Below are 25,952 nucleotides of genomic sequence, written 5' to 3' on the forward strand. Positions count from 1 at the left end.
GATGAAAACAAATGGCAATATATCAAAATTTCCAAATGGGACAGGAAGTCTGATTTTCACTCAGGTCTGCATATAGGACACAGCCCAAACACTGCAGATTGTGCTCTCTGAACAAGAAAGAAGGGCTGAAGTGCATGTCCAGAAATATTGTACATGCCAAAGATAGTGTTAATAACTGAGTTGGTGCCATGGCTATTTTCTCATCCCCCAGTCCACATGGACCAGCTACCACCTAGAGGTTCTGCTAGTTGTGACAGATTGCCCACCCTCCGGAATGCCACTTGATGTACTGGGGTACCACTGAGCCTGCCTGTTCTATCAGCCTGGGCTCCCTTACACTGTCTTACTGAGCCAGGCCCTCAAGTCTCTTCCAGCATACACACAGTTAGGGACACACCCAGCTGCAGAAAGACACAGACACTGAAATCAGTACTGCATGGGAAGGCTTCAGCTATAGAGTTGTCCTCTGGAGTGTAAACCCAGAGAACTATACAGCGTAAGCTCATGAAGTCCACCTCTTCCTTCAGTGTGGAGGAAGATATGCACAGCTTTTTGCCCCCCAGTTATGAATTCCACAAACTGGTTTTAGAGAAAACAAAAACAAGTTTATTAACTACAACAGATAGATTTTAAGTGACTCTAAGTGATAGCAAACAGATCAAAGCAGATTACTTTAGTAAATAAACAAAAACTGCAAACTGAGCTTAACACACTAGATAGGTAGGATATAAATTAGCAAATTCTCACCCTGAATGATACGTAGGCTGGCAGATTCTTAAGGCACAAGTTGCCTTGGCTTTCCTAGGTTTTCATACACAGGCTAAATGGGACCATCACTTCCCTCAGTTCACTCCTTGCACTTCACGTGTTTCCAGGTGTGTTGTTGCAGGAAGAGTGAGGTCCCCTTATGATGTCATTGTCCCCCTTTTATATTTTCTTCCTACCTGCTGAAAAGCTCTTTTCCTGTGACCTGGGTCAAACAGTTCCTATTGTGTAGTGCAATCTCTGAGAGGTTTCAATTGTACACAGTTCCTGGGGTAATCCTTGTGCTTCTGTGCATTTCCTCAATAAGCTATTAACGTTGTTTGGCCTTTTTATTGCTGTACCTGAAAGACTGCTTGTGGGTGCTTTCAACCTCACAACATGTTTCAGTAACACATACATAGCCAAACTTCATAACTTCACATACAAGGATGACACATACAATCCAGTGAGATATCAATGTCTAGCAGATCAAGATGTTTAGAATGATATCTCACAAGACCTACTTTATACAAAACATATGCTAATTACATGACAGTGTTGAATATTGGGGTGTCAGTGTGTCACACTAGTGACAGTTCATACTGCACATTTAGAACATGCACAATATTCTACTTGTAAACACATTCCACTACGGTCTCACTGAGGCATTCTTGCTCTGAAATTTTCAGACCTAATGCCTCCACCAATCTCTGATAAATCACAACACTTATGTACCCATTACATACATACACACTGTGTACCTCAGACCGAAAAGACTAAAACTTAGCCATAAGTCTGATACAAGCTGAACCTATTAAAGACTGAAAAAGCTAATGGTTTTACTCCCTATTTTAATCTGCTCAGCTCAGCTAGTTTGTAAAATTTATATAACTGGATAAACTAATTTTCCTGAAATTTGGAGAAACAAAATGTCTCTTGTAGGAGATTTTATGAGACAAAATTTAGTCCTCGGTTAATTTTGATGGTCAAGTTTTAAGCCTCTAAAATATTAATGCCCAATTACATACCCAGCAAAATAGACACCGGAAAAATAAACGTTTAGATATTTGGTTTCTAATGTACAGGCAAAGTACATTGACCTGCAAAATAACCTAGCATACTTGTTGAGTGGTGTTGTTGATATTTTTATATATTTTAACATTTAATAGACATGCCATATTTGATAAATAGATGTAATGAGAAGGTTCTCTCCTCTCTTCTAACTTAATAAAATCATCAGAAACAGCATGTCTTGCATAGGGTAGAAAGGTTCACTGTGTAAAATGGTAACACCCTACTAAATAGGGAGATGTGATGATTCTATTACAGTACAATGTTTCTCTAAACAAAAGCTTACTGTTATAATGATTATAATTTTGTCTCTGATATTTATATGGCAATGATTTCCACATCTGTTAAACCTTCCTAAATAAAGAGATTAAAAAGAGTGCTGCTGAGATGTACAACTATAATAACAAGCCTGAATATCACCACAGTGATATTAACTTTGTTCAGACTTTCTACAACACAGAGTTCTTATAATGAGCAACCAGTACAGCTCAGGTTTAGCTCTGGAAAGTAAAAGGGCTCATTTTCCTTGGTGCCAAAACAATTTTCTCCCTTAAAGAGGAAATGTTTTTAGAAATCTATATTCATGGGGAAGATATAATGCAGAGAAGTTAACTTTTATGCATCCGATGAAGTAGGCTGTAGCCCACGAAAGCTTATGCTCAAATAAATTAGTCTAAGTGCCACAAATACTCCTGAACTTTTATGTAGTATCTTAACATAACTTATCTGCTTTCTTTTCCCCAAGCGGCATCACCTTTGTTATTTCTACACCAACGTTTTCAGAATTTTATTTTTAACAAATGGCTGGCAAGAATTCCATCTTTGCTGGCTAAACATTCAAAAAAGACAGAAAACACAACCCTATCATTCTAAGGGTACGTCTACACTACCCGCTGGATCGGCGGGTAGTGATCGATCCCCGATTGCTCTGCTGTCGACTCCGGAACTCCAGAAGCGGAGTCGACGGGGGAGCGGCGGCCGTCGATCCCGCGCCGCAAGGATGCAAAGCAAGTGATTCTAAGTCGATCTAAGATATGTCGACTTCAGCTACGCTATTCTCGTAGCTGAAGTTGCGTATCTCAGATCGATTCCCCCCCCCCAGTGTAGACCAGGCCTAAGTAATCCCAATTGTACTCCTGACATATCTCAGGCCTGGTCTACACTGGAAGGGGCGGGGGGGGGGGGGAGGGAAATCGATCTAAGCTACACAACTTCAGCTATGAGAATAGCGTAGCTGAAGTTAACATATCTTAGATCGACTTAGGATCACTTGCTTCGCGTCCTCGTGGTGCGGGATCGACGGCTGCCGCTCCTCCGTCGACTCCTCTTCCGCCGCTCGCCATGCTGGAGTTCTGGAGTCCACGGCAGAGCGATCGGGGATCGATTTATCATGTCTACACTGGACATGATAAATCGATCCCTGATAGATCAATCACTACCCGCCAATCCAGCGGGTAATGTAGACATACCCTCAGGCACTACACCTCTGCCAATTTCTGTATCCCAGAACTCTCAGCCTTTTGTGTGACCTTTAAAGCTTCTCTGCTAAATGGAGACTACGCAGCTAGCTACTATCCCTCAGCACAAAGTACATCCTTTCTGCATTATGCCTAGTTTCCACACCCAGAAAGCTAAAGTTTCATGGCAGCCCTCAAGCCCTGGTTTCTTACACAACTCCTCAAAATGCTATCCTTTGTGCCAGTGACCAAGCCAGGATTAATATTTTTGGATAACAAGGACACTTCATTGTGTAGTGATCTTATTTCTCTATAAACATACCAACAGACTAATAATATAAATATCTTTTTATTGGAGAATTTTGCATTAGATTCTTCACATGTAAGGAAGGTATAGAAAAAAATATGTATGAGTTATAAAGCAAAAAGGACTACATCCATGCCATGGGGCAAGCTTTAGATAAGACATGTAGAGTTTTATGCAGGCATGAGAAAGTATTTTCCAGCATTTATGATATTAGCACAATTTCTTCTGAGAAACTGCATGGTGATGTTTTTTTTTATAATACATCAAAGGAACTGCTACTTACCCATTCCACCAACACTATTCTGACATTCTGCTGCTATTTCTTTTCATGATGCATCTGAGGTGAGGAAGATATTTATTCAAATAGTTTTCTGAAGACAATTTTGGCATGATAGTTAACTAATGAATCATGGACTTGCACCTCTAGATCACTGGTTTAAAACCAACTCACATTAGTATGACAGTGCAGTCAAATGGTCTGAGCATGAAGCTGAGATCATGGAGCTCTTGAATGCTAATCATGGCTCTGCCACTGACATGTTGTGTGACCTTGGCAAGTCACTTAGCTTCTCTGTCACTCATTTTTCTCATGTGAAACAGGAATATCAATGTTTACCAACCTCACCTGTGAGCATTAATTAGGTACTGTTTGTAATGGACTACACCAAACATGAAAGCACAAATAAATGACAGATATGATTAAATCAATAGTAGGGAAGGGAAAATCTGTTAGAATAAATTAACCACCAACTCAAAGTTTAACTAAACTTTGGAGTTTGAAAAAAATGTATTAAAATCATTATATTATGATTATGACTATTGCATGTTATTGCTACACTCCCTATTCCATGTAAGCCCAGAACCGCATATGTGGCAATTCATTTAAATTATTCTCAAAGCATTTCTAGCCAGACAAGAACATGAGGGAAATCTTACAAGAAACCCTATCCTCATCAGATTTCCAGCCTAATTTTTCAGGGTAACGAATTTCAGATAAAGAATCTAGACTGAGTGTTTAGTAAAACTGAATCTATAAAGTTGTTGTGGTTTGCCACTTGTAATTATTGATACCGTCTGATGGCTGTTTGGTAACTCATGTGAAATAGGTGAGTTCTTTAATTCCAGTTCTTTGAGGGCAGGTAAATATATTATAAACAATTCCATCACAACTGACACTTAGTTTTATCATTGTTGGTGGTCTCAGAAGAGAGACCAGGATGTGCGTGGAGAATCATCTTTATGAAGAAAACACATCTCTGGTACTTTGGCATAACAATTTTGCATTTCCACTACTCAAAGTGTTTTTGTAGATAAATAGAGAACTCTCACATTAGGAGCTGTGGAAAATGGAAAGTAGCTGTTGTAGGTGGTTCATAACAGTCACTGGGCCATCATGCTAACCAGTCACTTAAGTGGTGATCGATCAATCACAGGTCTGTCCAAAGCTATTTTTTATGATTTCATCTGAACACTGAATTGAAAATTTGAAGAGCACTGACATTTTGTATAAATTTGAATGTAAATAACATTCTAATGCAAAAAACAAACAGTTATGATGATCTTTCAGAAGAATAATTTGTTTATAAATGTGCTGTCATTTAGATCAGGTTGATTGCATTCACACATTAAGCCAACTCACTTGACAGATAGTCTAATCTTTATGTTATTCCACAATGACAAACATTTCCTCTTGGTAATTTGTTTACACTGCAAAAGTTCATACAGAGAAAGGAAACAATGATGTAATAATTCAAACAACACTTGAATGTGATATACAACCAATGATTTTATGTAAAGTGAAAAATTATCAAAACCCAGAGAAGAGTTTTAACATAAATGAGACAAGTGGATCATCTATTTTCCGAAAAGTTTTGTAAGTATTCCACGGTGAAGTACAAAGAATATATTTTGGGTGCTGCTTTCTTATGTTATATTTATGGGATTCAAAGAAATAACTTAATATCAAAGTAAATAGGAGAATTTCTCCTGGATGTGTTATACATTTCTTGATATAAATAGTGGTTGTCTACATAAGGGATGCTGCTGAACTACTGTAACAATTTCTGGAATTTTTTTTTGTGCTATTAGAAACTGTGTTCAAACAATGGAAATACTACAATTTAATGCTAAACCAAGAAATATACCTTATCAAGTATCTGTAAAATAGTTAACAGAATTCCGCACATGGTTGTCTGGCTTATGAATAAGTGCTTGATCTTTCTTTTCCAATATTCAGAATCTGATTAGGGAGATTGGGAAGAGAAAACAACTCCATCCCTCGAATTCACACTACCCATAATTCTGAATGACAATCATAGAATCATAGAATATTAGGGTTGGAAGAGACCTCAGGAGGTCATCTAGTCCAACCCCCTGCTCAAAGCAGGACCAACACCAACTAAATCATCCCAGCCAGGGCTTTGTCAAGAAGGGCCTTAAAAACCCCTAAGGAGGGAGATTCCACCACCTCCCTAGGTAACCCATTCCAGTACTTCACCACCCTCCTAGTGAAATAGTTTTTCCTAATATCCAACCTAGACCTCCCCAACTGCAACTTGAGACCATTGCTTCTTGTTCTGCCAACTGCCACCACTGAGAACAGCCTAGCTCCATCCTCTTTGGAACCCCCCATCAGGTAGTTGAAGACTGCTATCAACTCCCCCCTCACTCTGCTCTTCTGCAGACTAAATAAGCCCAGTTCCCTCATCCTATCCTCATAAGCCATGTGTCCCAGCCCCCTAATCATTTTTGTTGCCTTCTGCTGGACTCTCTCCAATTTGTCCACATCCTTTCTGTAGTGGGGGGCCCAAAACTGGATGCAATACTCCAGGCATGGCCTCACTAGTGCCGAATAGAGAGGAATAATCCCTTCCCTCAATCTGCTGGCAAGGCTCCTACTAATGCAGCCCAATATGCCATTAGCCTTCTTGGCAACAAGGGCACACTGTTGACTCATATCCAGTTTCTCATCCACCGTAATCCCCAGGTTTTTTCCTGCAAAACTGCCGCTTAGCCAGTCGGTCTCCATCCTGTAGCAGTGCATGGAATTCTTCTGTCCTAAGTGCAGGACTCTGCACTTGTCCTTGTTGAACCTCATCAGATGTCTTTTGGCCCAATCCTCCAATTTGTCTAGGTCACTCTGGACCCTGACCCTACCCTCCAGCATATCTTCCTCTCCCCCCAGCTCAGTGTCATCCGCAATCTTGCTTAGGGTGCAATCCATCCCATCATCCAGATCATTAATGAAGATGTTGAACAAAACCAGCCACAGGACTGACCACTGGGGCACTCCGCTTGATACCGGCTGCCAACTAGATATCAAGCCATTGATCACTACCCATTGAGCCTGACGATCTAGCCAACTTTCTATCCACCTTATAGTCCATTCATCCAATCCATACTTTTTTAACTTGTTGGCAAGAACAGTATATGGGAGACAGTATAAAAGCTTTGCTAAAGTCAAGGTATATCACGTCCACCGCTTCCCCATATCCAAGGACCCAGTTATCTCATCATAGAAAGCAATTAGGTTGGTCAGGCATGACTTGCCCTCGGTGAATCCATGTTGACTGTTCCTGATAACCTTCCTCTCCTCCAAGTGCTTCAAAATGGATTCTTTGAGAACCTGCTCCATGATTTTTCCAGGGACTGAAGTAAGGCTGACTGGTCTGTAGTTCCCTGGATTCTCCTTCTTCCCTTTTTTAAAGATGAGCACTATATTTGCCTTTTTCCAATCGTCCGAGACCTTCCCCAATCACCATGAGCTTTCAAAGATAATGGTCAATGGCTCTGGAATCACATCAGCCAACTCCCTCAGCACCCTTGGATGCATTAGATCCAGACCCATGGACTTGTACACGTCCAGCTTTTCTAAATAGTCCTTAACCTCTTCTTTCACCACTGAGTGCTGACAATGGGACAGTTTGCTGTATAAGTTCTATCAGGCTGCTCTCCTGAAGACGTTCCTGTGCTTTCCCCGCCTTTTGGTGAATTTGATCTTGGCACCCACAGAAATGTTACGTTCTGAGAGCAGGAGTTCAGACCAAAGGAGAAAGGAGATTAGAAAACAGCCACATCAGAGGAGTATTCCTCACTACAAACACAGAAATGAAAAACAAATAAAAACAACTACTGCAATAATTGGGAGAGAAAGAGCTGCTGCCACATGTTCTCAGAGGATAAGAGTTGAAGAAGAGAAGATTACTGTGAGAAAAGATGCAGAGCGGGGTCCCTATTCCACCTATGGGACTACAGAGAAACGTCTGCTAGCCTTCTCAAATACGCTTAGATGGGCAAGGATTAGAGTTGAGTGAATAACTGTTGTTTTTTTTTCCCAATGGCCATTCTGAATAAATAAAATAATGATAGTCATAAAATGTTCTGGTCAACCCAAAACTAAAACTTTTCAAATTTTTTGGTGAACCAAAATGTCAAAAATATTTTGAGTAAAACAAAATCTTTTGTTCAACCCAAAAGTGTTTAATTTAGTTTGATTTTTTTCAATTTTTAATTTTTTTTAAAATGAAATTTACGTATATTTTGAAATGAAAAGTCACTTACGATTGAAAAAAAAATTAAAATGTTTAATTTAGAAAGTGTCAAAATGGAATCTTTCGACTTTTTTTATTTTTTCCCCTATCCAAAACAATTTGGTGAATTCAACATGAATTCACATAATTTTTCAGTCAACTTTAATCTACATATTTTTTTTGGAGGAAAAAAAGAATTAGGGAAAAAAAATTCACCAAGTTCTTGCATGGATCTCCTCAGAAAATAATCTCATTGCTCCATATGGTAGGGGTGAGAGGACAGAGAAGCCCATGAGTGGTCTGGTTGCTAGAATCAGAGAGAAGATGGGGAATGAGGCTCAGCAGTAAGGAGGTAGTTGTGACATGTGAAGAAAGTGGGGCATAAGGATATATTAGGGATAAAGATTTAATTTTAAGCCACCTCCACCACATCCCTCCTCCCCCACCCACCAACCAGGTCAGTTCCCCCACTGCAACTACTGCTTAGACCTCACTAGAATATTTTACTATACCATCATTTCAAGATGGCTGACATCAGCCTCTATCTGGGAACTAGGACTAGAGAAAGGAGAAAATGATTTGTAGGTGGAAAACAGTTTGATAAGGGCTTCAATTAATAAACTACACTGAGCTCACAGAAATAGTAAATTTTGCTAAATCCCATGAAGATCCTAAAACAGCAAATAAAACAGCTTATTTTTGTAATGCTACATGAAAAGTTTTCACTGGCACATGCAAGCTGCTTCCTCCACTTTGCTATAAATGCAATGTAATCTTTTGTATTTAAAAGCCAATATTGCTTTAGTCTTCTGTAATCGAAAACAATCATTTAATTTTCAGTTCATGCTACTTGTATTCAGAAAGCATTAATAATTTATCAAGTAATCTTCTGAAATTAAAAACCTTTCAAGACCTGCTAATTAGTTGTCTTGCTACAGCCTCTCAGAAAAAACTAATGGTAAAATATAAATATGTAGTTTCTGCTCTTCTAATCTGTACACAAACAAATATTGATGACTGACATCATAACAGTATGATGCCAGTGGATTAGTGCTTTTAAAAATGTTCATATTTGAATGAATTTATAGGCTTTTGTATTAATGTTATCAATTAGATAGGACACGAGGAACCTCAGCTGATCTTCATTAATTTCCTTTCAGAAAAAAAGATTAAACTTTAGAGTCCTGTAAACTGCTCTATTTGGGGTTGGTAGGAGTTAATTCTCTCATCAACATGCATATAATTTGCATTGCTATGCACAGCTATGAAGGGGAGAATAGAATCCCTCCCACTTGTTAGTTAGCAAGACTTTGTCTTCGAGAGAGAGGATCAACAGGGCAAACTTCCAACCCAATACTTTTGGGAACTTAAGCATGACCCAGAAGCTTTGAGGTGTAAGCTCCCACAGGTCTGAAGACAGAGATTCCATTTCTTTATGCAAAAAATGCAAGCTGTGCTGATGTATTCATTATGCAGATCACAAATTATAAAATATTTCTTTACAAAAAAGTTTGTTATAATGTTAGCAATCTGATATAAATTGACAAAAGTCATACATATATCCAACACTTAGAACTCTTGCCTTACTATGTAACCTCATACTTTGAAGCCATCAGATCTCACAAGTTAAATAGCATCAGGCAAAATTAATTTAGGGATGGCTTTAAATAATACTGAGATGATGCAGGAAGAATTTTTGGTGATTTAACAGGTAGCATTCTTTCTTCTGAGTAACTAGTCAAGCAATTCCCCAGTAGGTTATTAGGAGGAACAGTGCTGCTCTATTTCTAGTGAGACAGACAGCTGAAGTCCTGGCAACATATGGTCATTACAGTTTCAGTGGTACTCTTCGCAAGAGTACAAATTTAGCTGTGGTATTCTTGTAAAATTCCAATGGAGGTAGCTAAACTCTGCCTACAAAAATCTCCTAGTATTCCCAGCTGGATGCAATATTCACTTCCTATCTTAACATTCTTTTGTAGGATTGCTGTGCACTGTTAAACATGTTACATTTCACCTTAGATTTGACCGAATGGCAGTGGTGGATGAAGCAATGCCTGTGTATAATTTGAAGATGCTCTTTTAAAATATTTTGAGTTCTTTTGGTTTTAAAGTTCATATGTATTCAGTAAATGTAATATTAATATTACAAAATTCTAGATTTCACTGAATTAATGTGAAAGCTGAATGAAAGTTCTGCAGTCTCCACAGGGTTAGCCATCCCTTTGTGCCCAAGTTTCTCTTCTGAAACGTAAATGGGATTTTTTGTCTTCCCTGCAACAAAAAGGTGCCCAACCAATACCATGTTTTTGTTTTTCCCAAACTCAAATGAATTTAAAATAGATAAATTTCAGTTTGAAACAGAACTTTAAAACCAGCTACAAACCTCTGAAAATAGGACTTAATAATCAAAATGCTGACAGACATTTAATTATAGACCAGACTCCATCAGCACTATCTAGCATCCCCTCATTTTGATTACGCATTCAAAGAATTAACTTTTGTCACTGTTGTGTATACCTCTTTTCTCCTGATGAATACTAATAGAGACACAGGCAACATTTTACAATCAGCAGTGCAAGTAAGGAATACTTAACATCCAGTGAGCACACAGGGTTTTTCTGAAACAAAGAAGACTCCTGTTTAATTGACTTGCAAGAGAATTCAAAATTCTGAAATGTAGCATTAGACATTTATTTTATACAAAGAGCAAAAGGTTTGGTTCAGATAAGCATCTAAAATTTCAAATGACTATCAAAAGCTTATCTTCACCTCTTCAGTTTAGAAATTAGCCTACAAGTCTCATGAGAGTAGACTTTTTCAAGAGATTACAGATACTTTCTGGCCAGCTCAATTTTACTGTAAGAATATCCTTTCAATGAATTTTTGATGCTTCAGGCCCTGTCTAAATGCAAAAAGTGAACAGGCATATGAAAATGAGAATAAAAATAAATTAAAAACAACAGGAAAACATTAAAATCTTCTGCCTCATCTTAAGTTTTTGGGGAGGACTTGAGTCAGTTGTTTTATCAGAACCAGCTCACTCATCACTACTAAGAATAGAGTTTGGTTAATTTTTTCAGTAAAAAAACTGATAAGAATGTTTTTTTTTACTTTTCTTTTTAAATGAAATATTTTGACTTTTTGGTTCACAATCTCCTTTATTTTTTTTTTTTAAATCAAAACTTTTTTTTTCAAAATAAAACATTTAATTCAACCACAAAATGATTTTTTTTACTTTTCAATTCATTGACTATTTTGAAATTTTTCATTTTCATTCAACCTGAAACATTTTTCTTTAAGAATTACATGTTAATCAAAAAATCTGATCCAAATTCTTTTTTGTACCTGTACAGGAAATTTAGTATGGTACATTATTTAAATACAGCACAAGTCAGGAAATTTCTACATTAAATGCCATTCATGTTGTCATAACTATAAAGGGAAGGGTAATAGCTGTCCTGTGTACAGTACTATAAATCCCTCCTGGCCAGAGACTCCAAAATCCTTTTCCCTGTAAAGGGTTAAGAAGCTCAGGTAACCTGGCTGGTATCTGACCTAAAGGACCAATAAGGGGACAAGATACTTTCAAATCTTGGGGGGGGGAAGGCTTTTGTTTGTGTTCTTTGTTTGGGAGTGTGTTCGTTCTCCGGGACTGAGAGGGACCAGACATCAATCCAGGTTCTCCACATCTTTCTAAACAAGCCTCTCCTATTTCAAACTTGTAAGTAAATAGCCAGGCAAGGCGTGTTAGTTTTCCTTTGTTTTTATCAACTTGTAAATGTACCTTTTACTAGAGTGTTTATCTTTGTTTGCTGTACTTTGAACCTGAGACTAGAGGGGAGTCCTCTGAGCTCTTTAAGTTTGATTACCCTGTAAGGTTAATTTCCATACTGATTTTACAGAGATGATTTTTACCTTTTTCTTTAATTAAAAACCTTCTTTTTAAGAACCTGATTGATTTTTCCTTGCTTTAGATCCAAAGGGGTTTTGGATCTTGATTCACCAGGAGTTGGTGGGAGGAAGGAGGGGGGATGGTTAATTTCTCCCTGTTGTAGATCTCAGGGGGGGGTTGGAACTGATTCACCAGGAGTTGGTGGGAGGAAGGAGGGGAATGGTTAATTTCTCCTTGTTTTAAGATCCAAGGGGTTTTGGATTTGTTTTCACCAGGGATTTGGTGAGGGTTTTTCAAGGCTTCCCAGGGAGGGAATCCATTGATGGTGGCAGCCGAACCAGAGCTAAGCTGGTAGTTAAGCTTAGAAGTTTTTCATGCAGGCCCCTACATTTGTACCCTAAAGTTCAAAGTGGGGATCTCAGTCCTGACACATGTGTACTTTGATTGCAGTATTATTGTAGCCATATTGTCCTAGGATGTGAGAGATACAAGGTAGGTGAGAAAGTATTTTTATTGGACCAACTTCTATTTGTAAAAGGGACAAGCTTTCAAACTTCACAAAGCTCTTCTTCAGGTCCGGGGAAGCTAATTGGAGAATCTAAGCTAAACACAAGTTGGGACAGATTGTTAAGCATAAGGGATTCACATATGCTGTAGGAGACCACTTAAAATGAAGTGGGCAATTAAGGGTTAGCAGGCTGTAGTATGTATTACAAACTGTTGTAATGAGCCATAGCACCAGTGTCTGTTAAGTCCATGGTTTTTAGTGTCCAGTTATGAATTTAACTTCCCAGGCTCATTTTTTTGAAGGTGTTGTGCAGATTTCCTTTGAGGATGAGGTCTGAGAGGTCAGACATGGAGTGATCACTTTGTGAAAGTGTTTATCCTCAGGTGATAGGGTGTTTTTGCCTTTTATCACTTTTTCTGTGTCAGTTTATTCAAGAATATAGTGCTGGTCTGTAATTGTTGCTGGGACATTTGATGCACTGGATGAGGTACACCACATGTGCAGGACTTGTGAATCTTGAAGTGAGGAGAATTGATCATCATAGCAGTGGAGATATGTCTGCAAGTTTTGCATCTGTTCTTCTGGCAGGTCTAGTGCCTCTTTGAGTTGGCATGTCCTGGTCTGTGGGGAGATTGCTTCTGATGAGCTTGGCAATGTTGTGGAGATTGTTTGAAGGCTAGAAGTGGGGGGTTCAGGAAAGATTTTTCAGAATGTGGTCTCCATCAAGTCTGGTGCTAATTGTTTGAAGATACTCTTATGGGTTCTTGTTTGAGGTGGTAGGTGAAGACTAGGGATTGTGGGGTCAATGTTCCCTCTCCCCCATGTGTTGAAGCAGGTTCTCCCAGGGTATATTGGTGGCCCACTACATAATGTGATCTACTTTTCTACTGGAGTGTCCTTGTTTGGTGAAGGCAGTTTTAAGTGTGTTAAGGTGTCTATTTTGGACTTTCTCTTCAGAACAAATTCTGTGGCATGTCTGGGATGGTTGCTGGATCGGTGGTAGTAAATATGGTGATCAATGGGTTTCTTGGATATAGTCATTGATAGGGTTCCATTGTTGAAGCTGATCATGGTGTCCTGGAAGTTGATGCTGATGTGGGAATGTTCTAGAGAGAGTTTGAAGGATGGGTGGTGGTTGACACAGTGGTAGAGATCTATGAGGAAGTTTAGGTCTTCTGCCCAGAGGATGAAAATATCATCTGTTTATCTCAGCTATATCATTGGTTTCACAGTGCATAACTGTTCTCCTAGACCATGCTTAATAATTAGTTCAACTTGAATTTAGCTCAGACACTCTGGTAATCTTCCCCAGATCTGAAGAAGAGCTCTGTGAAGTTTATAAGCTTGTTCCTCCCACCAACATTAGTCATTCCAATAAAAGATTTAGCTCATGCTGCATGTCATTGTTCTTCAGTTATATATGTACTGTACATCTGAAGAACAATGACATGCAGCATGCAAACTATACACTTCCACTGGCAATAAAATCCTCTCCCTCCATTCACCCCCTCTCCTCCATACAGAAGAGATGCATGGCAGGCTGTGGTAACCTAGAAGATATAGTAGCTGCTGCAAAATACATACATAACTGCTCTGTACCCTGGTTACAGGTTGGGAGGGGTGTGCATGAAGTTTCCCCCACTCTCTGCAGAGGTCCTAACACAAAGCCTGTTTACTCAGAACTTTCATGAGGAGCCAAGGAGAAGACTCATTGAGCTTCATTCTGGCTTGAGTTATATGCAAGCAAGTATTTTGATGTAGCCTGGAAATCAAATCATAATAGTGCCTTTACAAGAATCAGTTAAACTTACATTCATAAATATTTTGAAAAAACTTAATGGATGTGTGTGATGGGGTGTACTCCCCATACCCCAAAGAGTTGAATTAGGCCAGATGGGCCCAATAAATCTATTAAACTGAAAATGGTGATTTAGGCTGTGTGGAGGGTGCTAATGAGAAGGAAGCTCACCTGTGAGGGAACAGGAAGGGCTTCTACAAAGCCAGGAGTTTGATTACTCTTGTTTTGTGGGCACAGGTGAAGGCCCAGATCCTAAGGCATCCCAGATCTCCCGATCCATGAGGACAGCCATGTAGCAACCATCACAGGTGAGAACAGCCTCAGGATTGCTCAAACTTCCATCAGTTTGCAACAGCTCTCTCAGAACCCCACATCAGCATATGTTCAGTATACTCCATCCCCCTAAAGTTCAGTATACCCCCTCCCCAACATATCCCTGTGTCAGGAGGGGGTAGCATAGTGCTATGAAATGGAAATTTGTGTCCTGTTTAGGCAGTTTATGGCCTCTTTATGCTGTGCAAGTTGTGCAAATGAGCAGAAGGAGGGACTGAAGATCTGGCCTGAGAAGATGATAGGTAATAGAGTATCGGACATTGAGGAGAAAGTTTGCATGAACCCCCCTTCACCTGCACTGCTCCAAAACTTGGGGCTTTACCTCCAGAGGTATAATTTTCCCAGGCCAACATTTTCCTCCAAATAGGTCAGTCTAATACAAAACCAGGATGTGAGAAGACTACAAGACATTTTTGGCTGAAGTAAACCCAAAATTTGAATATAGTGGATTGTTAAAATCTATACAAAAAGTCATCAGTAAAATAAAGGGCACTTAAGCAGATGTCTATATCGGGGTGGTCAAACTTACTGACCCTCTGAGCCACATACGACAATCTTCAGAAGTTCAAGAGCTGGGCATGCCTGCTGGGGCTCAGGGTTTCAGACCTGTGGGGAGGTGGGGCTCAGGTCTACAGTCCCATGGGATGTGCCTAACCAGGCTAGAAACCAGCCCCGCTTCTGCTGAAGCCCCAAACCCCGGCAGGCATGCTCCATGGGGCTGAAGCCCTGAGCCCCCTGTCCCTGCTGGGTAGAAGCCAGAAGCAACGTGTGAGGGGGCACAAGGGTTCACATGCCCCCCAGATATTTGCCAGGGTTTGCTGGCCCCACTTGGTCACATGATGCTGCCAGCCCCCATCCCTACATGGCAGCTACTAGATCCCTCAAGCTGGGAGCTGTGGCCGTGAGGAGAGGCAGTGGGGAGCTGCAGGGAGAGCTGTTGCTTTTGCTGCTGCCTCTTCCCAGGGAGCTAAAGCAGAGGCCCCTCCCTGCAGCTCCCAGCTGTTTGTCCCTGCCTCTCCATGGGAAGTTAACACTTGGAAGCTGCAGGGAGAGGCCACTGAGAGTAAGAGGGAGGGTCTGCCTGAAGCTGTTGCGGGGGATTGAACTTGTACATTGTGCCCCCCCAGTAGGCACCAGTTGTCTCTGACAAAAGTCCCCAGACCCATTACCCCACCGCAGAGCATCAGGAGCCCTGAACTCTCCTCTTCTCCCCTCCCCACAACAGGTTTTATAGGCCAAGAATTGGGAGAGGTATGGGGGCTCCATGAGCAGCATTTTAACTGTAAAAGAGCCACATGCAGCTCGTGAGCCATGGTTTGGCCACCCCAGTGTATATTTTTGAAGAGAGATTCTTTCACCTGCCTGTTGTGTTTTTGAGAGGAACTTTATGTCTGAATGAGGGCCCCATAAACACAAACATTCTTTCTCCCTCTGTTGCCAAATAAAGGAATGCATGATTTTATTTATTTATTAGAAATGCAAGAATGTGAGGAATTAGGAGGACTCTGTCAAGTATTTCACATCATTGTAAAGCCAAACTTCCAAGCTCACTAACTCAGTCAATGACCTTTTTAACTATAATGACTAGATGGCCTTTTTAAAAAATATATACATATATCCCAAACAAAAAAATTATTGTATTATATTATAGGGTAATTGCTTGCCAATTTTTAATTTCATTCAATGTTTTTTGGCAGGTCTGACTTTAAACAGAATAAATATTTTTCAAAACTAGTAAACAAATCCTCTATATCCTGAGATTTGATACGCTATAATTTCAGCCCAGAGATATTGTCTGTGGGAGGATTTATGGATTCTTAAAGCTTGATCTTTCACTGCAATAGGCAGATGCATATAATCATTTATCTAGATAATAAGATAAAGTAAGCAAGCGTAATAGATGCTTTTTTAAAAAAAATATTAACTGATGCATCCCCTACATATCTGGTGGTTGGATGAAGCTTACAAAATATATTTCTGATGGAAATTCTAATGGAATTAACTACATCATCATGAAAGTGACATTAAAATAAAGGACAAGTAATCATCTACTCCACTGAGAAACTTTTTGGCATTGTGAATTAAGGGAGTTACATTATAAAAGATGCTTATTGTATTGTTTGTTTTTTTTAAATTAACACCTACATTGTTTGCCACAGGCCTTTGAAATTCAGCAAGGAGAAAACCCTTAGCTTAAAGAAATGCCTTAATCTTGTCTCAGATTTCTCTGAGTTATAAACTGTTAAAAATTGCCATTACATTTGTCTTGCTTGCATTGTTGGCAAAATTTTGGCAGCCAGCCAAAATAACACCTGAATCCAGCTAAGATGCTTATATATTCCCCATCACTGTAATATGTGAGTCCCTCACTACCTGCAACATGTTCTCCTGTGAGGTAACAGGGCTACTTTTATAAATGGGCAACTGAAGTGCAGATATGCTAAGTGACTCGTCCAGCATCACACAGGAACCTTGTGAATTGAACCCACATAGTTCAAGTACTAAGCTAGTGCCCCGGCCACTAGATCATTGTGCCTCTTCTGAAAAAACAGGCTCATGCTGCTGCCAAAGAAGCAGTGCCCCATTGGGGCACCACATGGGACAGGAGCTCCCACAACTACCAGAGGGGAGGAAAGAGATAAGCTGGGCTCATCCAACCCTGGGCCCAGCACTTAGTGCCAACGGCCTACACTCTGCTGTGATAACAGCCTTCCCCTGCTGCCCACTAATGTAGTTAGTCCTGGAGCTCAAGTGGTAGCAGTCTGTACCACACTGCTGAAGGCTCAGGGCCCAAACCTTGCTGACAATACATGAGGGGTGCTGAGGAGGATTTATTACAGCTCTACATACTGGAATTTAATTTTATTTCTTTCATTTAAAAAAGTACAAACTTACACGCAAAAAAAGTTATTTAGGCGCAAAGACAAATTTTCAAAAGTAAGGCTATGTCAAATTCCACTGTTTATCCATATAATGTTAATTCTGCTCCCCTGTCTGTATACATTATGATACCGTCTTTAATTACATTGTCACATACTACATTTTCCACAGACACCTGCTTCATTCATTGCACAAACTGGATGCAGAAAATGGCAGAATTAAGATAGCACAGGCAACCATAAGTCTGGCACTGTCTGAGTGCATGATTTGACAACCTAAATTATTTTCTTTTAATATAGTATTTTGGGTAAATATTTTTAAAACGGGTAACATGAATTGCTCAGTGCAAGTTTACAGTGACCTATAAATAAGTGATGATAATCTAGAAATTTAAAGCTATAAAGCGATTGTAATCTCTCTTTTTTTTTTTTTTTTTTTTTTTAAGATCACCTGACATTTCCAGACATATTAATGTAACCCTTCTGCCCATCTAAGTTGGCAGCAACAAGGGCTGGGTTCTATATCTAGGGGTTCCGTTTCAATAATGCAATGCAAAAGCGGCTCGAGCCCCCACCCAGTGACCTGGGACAACTACATACCACCCGCTGGGTGCCTCTAAGAGGCAATACTTCCCCTCTCGCAAGCACGGAGTCTGAGTGTAGCAGAAAATGTTTAATAACATGAAGTAAACGACATCAGCATTAAATTGGAAAAAATACCACAAACAGGATTCATAACACAAACCATGAGCAAAAAACCAACCCCAGAAAATTGGGCTGTGTCCTTTCCCTTTGGTTCTTGAATCCAGCAACCCAAAAATCACCCAGAGTCCCCAAAGTCCAACACCCCCAAAGTCTCTTGGGTCCAGCAACCACCCAAAGTCCCAAAAGTCCAACAAACCCCAAAGTCTCTGTCCCTGGTCAGTGCAGCCCCAGAGTAAAAGGGGGGGCACGCAGGGTGTTAAGGGGCACCTTACGTGATCCAAGGCCAGTCGGCCGTCTCTCCATGGGGTCCCGCCGCAGCCTTCACCACGAGCCAGTCCACTTCCTGCCATCCCACAAACTGCTCCACTCTACAAGCTGCTCCGTTCCACTCACCGACCTGTGAGCCGCTCCAGCCGTCCCCGCAAATAGCTCCGCTCGCCATTCCTTGGGCTGCTCCAACCGGCCCTGCAAGGCTCCGCACCGCTCGCTGCTCCTCCAGTCGTCCCCACAAATTGCTCCACTAGCTGCTTAGCAATATAGCTTCAGCCTCCCCCATTAGTTAACACAGCACTCAGTGATCTCAGCTCTTAATAACTTTAGCTCTTTTGTGATTTCAGCTCTTAGCAATTTCAACTCATAGTAGGGGAGCCCCAGTGCTAGTACACCATTGGCTCAAAGTGAATTCAGCTCAGCAGCCTGTAACTATACTCCTAATGGAATCAAAGTTAGCTCTGACATTCAGCAGTGGAGAGAGGAGTTAGTGCAATTGGTGTTTCAAACCCTCAGAGGGGGGCCCATATCATCAGGTACAAATACCTGTCCCCATCCTCTCTCAATTCACTGGGTTTTGTAACCCATGCCCCTTGTCAAGCAAGTGCTACTTAGGTAATGGTGAAGGACTCACTCAGTCCTTCTGTCATACAACAGTTCCACTGGCCTTGATTCACAGAATCAGGGTAACAAAACTTTATTCTTCCTGCCCCAGAGGAAACTGGGGATCCCACACCAGCCAAAGTAACCACTTTGAGTTGTTGTTGTTTCATGCCAGGCGAGTGGGTGTGCCTATGCAAACAAGATCAGCCCCTGGAGTTCTTTTCCACACTCGCCATAATTCACCACCAGATGTCAGGGTAGACCTCATCCTGACTCTGCTTACATCAATACAATACAAAATTATTCCCACTGTATTTATATTTTGAGAATTAAAGAATCACCAGAAACGACTGAAAATGGATACTAACAGTAAATCCAAAACCACTGACTACTGTCAAAGGGCTATGAAAATAAACTTCTGATTTAAAGAATGCTAAAATACTAATAATGAGTCATGGATCATTTAACAAGTGGTTCATTTTCAGCAAGCACAATTATTTTGCTTTATGATTGACCAATGCTTCTCAAAACTAGCTTTAGGAAAAGGTTCCTTAAGTCCATTGAACAAGTATTTGTGAAACACCAATACCTCATCTGTTCGCAGAAGGAAATGCTATTATATTTATTTTATGAGAAATTTTTAATGCATAACTAAGTCAATCATGGAGATAATTTACATGCACTGCAAAGTTCAATAGCAGCAATCTACTCCCAGTTATTAAATACTGTACAATGTGTTTTAATTCTTATTTGTTCTATAGTCAGAATCCTAAAACATCATTTAATTTTCAGTGCAATCTTCATGGATGATTCTATGGGTATGTGAGTTCTTTATAGGTGAGAGTATTTGTTGGGGGGGGCATAAGGCTGTGAAAAGTTGGAAGCTTTCTGAAAAAAATCTCATCAATAAAGGTTTTACTTTAAAGAAGGAATTTCATATAATAAAAATCAAATAATAATACTAAATTATACTTCAAATTTATATAGGGCCTGAGCCAAAACCAAACAGGCCCAGACTATGGAGTCTTTCCATAGTATCTTCCCTACATGGATTTCAAAGCATTTACTGAAAAAGGCTCTGATCATGCAAAGACACACACTTTATGCCCTTATAAATTCTCATTGATTTATTGGGATTCTGTGTGCATCTCTCCATGGGATTAAGACTAGAGCAGACTTTTTCCATTACTATTACCCTCATTTTAAAACTAATTGATTGTGTTCTCAGACCTTTTCTCTTCACTGTCCATGAATATTTTAGTAAACAAGTTTACTGACAGGAATGTTTGCAAAAACAGTTAATTTTAAATGAAAAATTGTGAATGTTTGCGAAAATCAAGTTTCAAATTAATAATCATGAGTATTTGCAATTTATATCAGAGTCTAAGAATTACACTCCAAACAAGGACCCAAAAAACACCATGTAAGCCACTTGGTATCCTCAGTAAAGAACTCAAATTTTGAATAGTTAAGAGCTGCAACAAACTTCTTGTGAACAAGTGACAGCCCAGGAATCAGGTTCTCAGCTGGTGAACATCAGTTTAGCTCCACTGAAGTCTAAGGAGCTATGTCAAGTTATACCAGCTAAGGATCTGGCCTCAGAAATCATCCAGAGAAATTATTCTGAGTATAATTTGAAATAAATAAATTTGTAATCTGCAAACAGGCATCTTGTGAACAGAAAATGAAGCAAAAATTGTCATTTATTTGTTACAAATTATTCACTCAACTCCACTCAACATCCTTTTGAAGAAAGTAAACAATGACAGGTGAAATGATTCAGGGGGAAAAATCCTGTTTGTTACTCATGTCTCTTTTCATAGGGTATCCTTATCAGCAATGAACAGCAGTTAACACATTACAATAAAGTTTCCCATTCAGGGCTACTAATACAGACTTGGAACACTGGGTCCAGCCTTCTCTGAAGATTTTCTGCCTTTGGGCACTAATATATATCATATTTATGGTTTTATTACCCATACCATATATAATTTGCATGGATTAAGCATAAATAGCAGTTACATAGCCTAAATCAGCCTATGATTTTTATATAACCCAGCTCACATATGCTAAATATTCCATGATCCCTTGTATTCATGGAAATAAGTTTTGGCTTGAGCAAACAGCAAAGCTGTCAAGATCAGGAGAGATGAGTGCTTTACCATAGCAACAGAAAGGGAGTTACTCTCACAGGCCTGTACTGGAATATCCCAAAGGAAGAGGACAAGACATATGATTGATCTACCCTAGTACAAATCTAGGAGGTGACTTCACATCTTTTAGTGCCTGAAATACATGTTGTCAAAGCAAAAAGATGGTACCAGAAAAAAAAAAAAAAGGTAGAAAGATTAAATCTAGTTTTAGATCACATACACAGTATCTTTTACTTGTGAGCAGGTAGGGTATAAAAAGATGGCTTTAGGAGTATAACTTTGGGAGCACATCTACATAAAGGAGATGTAACATCACTGCATGAGATGGCTTCTCAGAGACTGATATCATATAGAACCCTTTTCCTATACTATATTATTATTGGGTTAGAGCAATAAACCTGATATTAGTTATTTAGCATCTTAAGTATACTTCACAGTGAACCCAAGTGTGGTCAAGCAATTGACTATACAATTTATCAATACCCTCCTGTTCCTGGAGGAGGTGCTTTTACAGACCCTCCTTGGAGCAGTTATATATGTATAAATTGTTGTTAGTCTTGGGTTTACAAGGACCGGGCAAAGTATGTGCACTGTAAGAAAAAATGGTAATGGTCTTCATTTTATGGAGACCAAGTAAGAGAGTTACATGCTCTGTTTGTCTGAAACAAAGCTTATTGTATTGTGGATACAGGAAAACTGAACTTAGCAAATTCTGTAGCTTTCTGTGGAAAAAAGAATGTGTAATTAAAGACTGCCTCATAATTAGAGATAGATGGGGAAAAAAAATTCAGATAAAGCCTTTTTTCCTACCAACACACACAGATTTGGATTCACAGAAACAGTTCACGAATTCATATCAAATTTGTGGAATTGTTTCAATAAATATATATTTCTCGAAAAGTCGAAACATTTCATTTGGACACTTTCTAAATAAAAAAACTTCAACTTATTGTTTCAAAGCAACTTAATTTAGAATTTGACTTCATTTTTATTAAAAATTGTTTTCCAAAAGGTAAAACTCAAAACCAAACCAAAATATTTTATTTTGGTCAACGAAGCATTTTGTTTAACATGACTCCCCCCAAGGTTTCTTTAAATATTTGTTAGTTTACCAAAAAATATTTGATTTGGGTTGGCATGAAATGATTCTGCTATTCAAATTGCTCTAATCATAATGCATACACACAAGGAACCCGAATGAAGGTTGCACCGACTACCTTTATTCTGGCATTTTCTAATTTTTGTGTGCTTGATTTTGCAACCTTAATAATGGTATTTTAACAAAGATTTGTGTATGTAATATATATTATCTTTACAACCTGCTATTCCCAGTTGTAACATATTTGTCTTAATACTGCAGTTAGACATTCATCATGCTTCTATTTCTCATCCAGCAAAAGGGAGAGGGGGAGATTCAGAGAAAGGACCAGGCTGGTTACAACATCCACCCTATTGCCTCAAGAGGAAGCAAGGTATTTTTAGGAATGCAAAATATATATTTCCCAAGGAAAACCTAAAAGGAAGACGTCAAGAAAAGGCCAGACTATAGGAAAGAAAACACAGTGAAAATGTAAGTGTTGTACTAACTGAAAGAGCTGTGTGTTTCTTTTTAGGGATTTCAATTACCAGTGGTTATTTTGCAGAATATCTTTTGCCCTTGAGGACTGTCATGCACAGTACATTTATCAAAGCGTTGAAATTAGATATTATACTTGTTGTTAATACAATGTTTTTGTGACCAAGTGAAAGTTACTTCAAACCAGGAAGAACAAAGAAGGGGGTGGGGGAAGGGATGAAAAAGAGAAAGTTTCTCTCCAAATACTACAAAGAGAATGGTATTAAAGGGAAAAAAGTAATTTCACATCTTGAAGTAACTGTTCACTATCAATTATCAAAACAAGCTGAAGTTACTCATAGCATTCTTATGAAAAAAAAGCAGAACTTGCAATTAAGTAATTCTTAATGTAAACTCATAGTTCTACTCAATTTAGGAAGTATGACAAAATCCTGTACAAATATTAAATAGCAAACTAATCTTTACTACACCCATAGAGTGTAGGCAAATGTTTACTCTGTTTTGCGAAAGCCAATACATAGAGAAATTAAATAGTTTGCCCTAGCCACATTGTGATCATGTAGCAGATACCCATGATTAGAATTTAGGAGTTCTTGAATTTAACTTCTGTATTCAGTGTAGTAGATTATACTGTGCCTCTAGTATTAAGTAACCCACACCCACACTTCGTATACTGTTAACAACTAGACTGAAAATCATAAAACTCGCCTATCTGGTTTCAGTTGTTGTTTTAAACTTGGAACTCACACCATATAAATGGAGAGACATTCTAAAGATTGCTAGGATTTTCAGACACAATCTGGACTGAATGTGACCGGATATGTGGTTTTGCATCATAATCATAAAACGGTCAAAACTATCACATTTCCCTTGCATTTCAGTCTGAGATTTAGAGTTTTTCAAACAAAACTTGTGGGGTATGAAGCCTAATGAACTAAAACTAAAGAAAGGATTCACACAAAGGAACACTTGAGTTTTACACAGCTCTGTAACTTGTATGCAAGGTAACTGCTTGGATATGAAGTCTGTATTACATTATTTTGTTTCTGATTTGGGTTATGGTAATATACATTTCAAATGTGACTTTTGTGGACACATCAAACCTCCATCAGGAACCTGAATACTGTATCTACAACTGTATTTCAGCAATGAACTGCTGGCACAAGGACTAAGTCAACGTTTTTTCTTCTTGATGGTTTCTGATATATACATGTCAGCCAGAGGTCACAGAACTGACAACGTATTAGGGCAATACGATTGTCTATATTAGAAGGAAGGGTGGTCATAATGCTGAACACCACTAACCTGAGGGATACCACTTCCAGATTAGTGTGTCTAGTCCACCAGAGTTCTCTTTCTGAAATCTATATTGCAGAAAAAAAAGTGGCAAGAAGCACCAAGAGAGAGATGGGGAGGATGCACGTTGAAAAGCAAAATATTCCACCATCAAAATTTGGATTTTGATTTTTTGAATGCCCTTCAAAGTTGACTTGAAGCAGACATCGAGCAGTCAAAAGGATTCATAATAGAAGAAAGCAGACAAAAAAGGATCAACAGTAAAAGCTAAAAGGTAGACTTTCAGAAAAAAAAAAAAAAAAAGATAGAACAAGTAACACCTCGGAAAAGCCAGAACACACCAGGATCTTCCTAGACATGGTAACAGTTGGGTCGGGTAAGAAGCTAATACATCTGATTGTGTAAGGTTGGGTGTTTCTCTTTTGGACAATGGCATACAGGTGGTTTAATTTAATCTCAATCTACAAATTTCATTTGTGTCAGAGAGATGCAGAGTATGGAAAGGTTAATGGTTCTATTGGTGGCATTGAGGCCGCACCAGCAGCAAAAGGTTGTGAAAAGTCCTATCTTTAAATTTTGGAGAAATCAGTTTAGTGCTAAGGAAATCGTCATTTTGGAGTATGGTTTGCAATCAAAGACAACTAACAACAATGTTGTGAAATGCTACAGATCCTAAACACTAGAAACTGGCATTGGATTCCAGCCATGACAATCAAGCTGAGAAAAAAAATTACAGTAATCAGAACTGAGTTTTGGGATTATAACATTGTAAGAAGATAAATACTCTCCCTGGTACTTATCCTCTTGTTTATCTCCTCCCTGTCTTCAACCAAAAGTCAGAAAAGTAGAGTAAGAAAAAAGTAAAAATAATATTATCAGGTCAGCATACACTTATAACAATGTACCATCTGCAAACCTCACTGGAGAATCACATTAAGGAAATCAGTGGAACTGAAGTTCTGAATCTATGCTACTGAAAGAATAAAATTCAGGTTTTTGCTCTCTAATAGCATATAAATTTGGATACCATTTCCACATCTCAGGTACATTATAAATAACCTTGCAGAATAGCTCCTCTTGAGAAGAATGAAAAATCCTGACATAATCAAAGCTTATTATGATTTTTGACATTTATAAACCTATAGCACTGAGCCATGACCACATTATGCCTTCGATAAAACTGCCAACTACTGAATATAACACTGCTTTAACAATGAACAAAATTTATTGAAGTGACAGCTCTTAACTATGAATCTCACTTGGCAAGCTAATGCAAAGATGACAAAATTTTCAATCCCAGTAATCAGGATTATATATCAAATACTGAGGGCACTAAGTGGATTTCCAGTTGAAGAGAGATGTTAAATTTTATACCTGAATCAGTATTTCAGTTGCTACTAATGGGCAACCCTTGATTCCTGCAAAAGTGGGCTTGTTTGCTTCCTCCACTCTACCTGCTGCTTGAAAATAAGCAATTGTCTTATTTCTATCCTACAGAGTATCATTTTTATTTCAGCAAGTATTCAAAAGCCTTAGCAGCTGCAATGCTATGGTTTAGGAAATTTGATATAGAAGCCAAGCAGTTAAAAATTTGACATGAAAATTGCTACAGCAGTTTCTCAACCTCTTGAATATATATTTTTCTTTTTAAACTTTAATTGTGTTACTTTGTTAATAATGCAGAACATATAGCTCCTCCGACTGATTTCTATTTCAATTTAATTTGATACATGAGATATAACTGGCCTGGTGTCATAATTTTCCAGGTTAGCTAATGTTATGGACTAAAAAATAAATATTTGGTCAAAAGCATAGTATCCTTTATAAT

At 38.9% G+C, this 25,952-nt stretch overlaps 1 protein-coding gene across 2 annotated transcripts in view; it reads right to left on the reverse strand.

The window, feature by feature from the left end:
* PRKG1 (protein kinase cGMP-dependent 1) overlaps positions 1 to 25,952 on the reverse strand; it is a 925,158-nt gene that overhangs the window by 452,835 nt on the left and 446,371 nt on the right. The window lies entirely within an intron of this gene.

Source organism: Malaclemys terrapin, chromosome 7, assembly GCF_027887155.1.
Source record: "Malaclemys terrapin pileata isolate rMalTer1 chromosome 7, rMalTer1.hap1, whole genome shotgun sequence".
Classification (NCBI taxonomy): Eukaryota; Metazoa; Chordata; order Testudines; family Emydidae; genus Malaclemys; species Malaclemys terrapin.